The sequence below is a fragment of the Marmota marmota genome, unplaced genomic scaffold (assembly GCF_001458135.2).
Source record: "Marmota marmota marmota unplaced genomic scaffold, marMar, whole genome shotgun sequence".
In the NCBI taxonomy this organism is placed as follows: Eukaryota; Metazoa; Chordata; class Mammalia; order Rodentia; family Sciuridae; genus Marmota; species Marmota marmota.
In genome coordinates, this window is record NW_025999985.1 from 640,866 (window position 1) to 642,678 (window position 1,813).

Genomic DNA, 1,813 nt, shown 5'->3' on the forward strand with positions numbered 1-1,813 from the left:
TGTCATCATTGAACACTGAGATGTTGAGAGACTTGAAGTTAGGTCACTGCAGCAGAAAATAAGGGCAGAGTTCCTTAATCCTGAACTCACCCCAGGAAACCTCACCTCCAAATTCAACCTCAAACCCACATCTGCCAACCCCATCCTCCTCCATTTTTCTCCTGGGGGCAGAGCTCTGTGTTCAACATATGTGTGGGGTCAGTCAGGACACGACCCTTGGTTTCTCTGGTGTCTCTGCTTGTCCTCCAGCTATGCCACATGGGTGGAGCAAAGTCTCCTCACACTTAGCCTTGAACTCTAGAAGAGTCTGCCTTTGAACGTGGTCTTTGCTATTCGTGGTTCTCCTGGCCTCCCTAGTTCTCTCGATGCACGCCCTTCCAGCTCCCTCAATGCCCTGTGTCTATCTTGTCTCTAAGACCCACTATCTCTCCCCAGTCTCTGCCCCCTTTACAGCCAATCTGTATATAGCCTCTACTTAAGTCCAGGACAGCAAGCCCATCCTCAATCCTGTTTACCAACATCTCAGAGACCTTACATCTTCTAATGTTGCCAGACACCTACCGTTGCTATTTTTCTCACTCACACCCCATCCCCAGGATCCCCTTTAATCCAAAGAAAACCGTTATAGTCAAGGATTTTACTGCTATTTAATTCAGCTTTTTTGCTATTGTGACTAAAAGAATTGACAAGAACAATTTTAAGGAGAAAAAAATGATTTCAGGTCTCATTGTTTCAGAGGTCTCTGTCCTGTACAGGCAGCTCCATACTTTGGGGCTGGAGGTGAGTCAGAACAACGTGGTGGAAGACTGTGGAAGAAGGAAGATGCTCCTATGATGATTGGGAAGTAAAGAGAGACTCCATTTGTAAGATAAAAAGGAATCCTCAATTCCCAATTCAACCTCAAACCTGTCTCTGCCAACCCCATCCTCCTCCATTTTATACCTCAAAGGCAAGCCCCCAATGACCCACACCCTACCCACCTTGAGTTACCTCTCAATTAACCCATCAGGAAATTAAGTCACTGATTGGGCTAAGTCTTTCATAATCAATCTCTCTTCTAAATTTGAATTGTCTCACATCCAAACCCCATAACTGTTGTGATGAAAAGACCTGGCAAAGATTATTTTATTTTTTTATTTTTTTTATTGGTTGTTCAAAACATTACAAAGCTCTTGACATATCATATTTCATACATTAGATTCAAGTGGGTTTTGAACTCCCAATTTTACCCCAAATACAGATTGCAGAATCACATTGGTTACACATCCACATTTTTACATAATGCCCTATTAGTAACTGTTGTATTCTGCTACCTTTCCTATCCTCTACTATCCCCCCTCCCCTCTCCTCCCATCTTCTCTCTATACCCCATCTACTGTAATTCATTTCTCTCCTTGTTTATTTTCCCATTCCCCTCACAACCTCTTATATGTAATTTTGTATAACAATGAGGGTCTCCCTCCATTACCATGCAATTCCCCTTTTCTCACCCTTTCCCTCCCACCTCATGTATCTGTTTAATGTTAATCTTTTCTTTCTGCTCTTCCTCCCTGCTTTGTTCTTAGTTGCTCTCATTATATCAAAGAAGACATTTGGTATTTGTTTTTTAGGGATTGGCTAGCTTCACAAAGCATAATCTGCTCTAGTGCCATCCATTTCCCTGCAAATTCCATGATTTTGTCATTTTTTAGTGCTGTATAATACTCCATTGGGTATAAATGCCACATTTTTTTATCCATTCATCTATTGAAGGGCATCTGGGTTGGTTCCACAGTCTAGCAGTTGTGAATTGTGCTGCTATGAACACTGATGT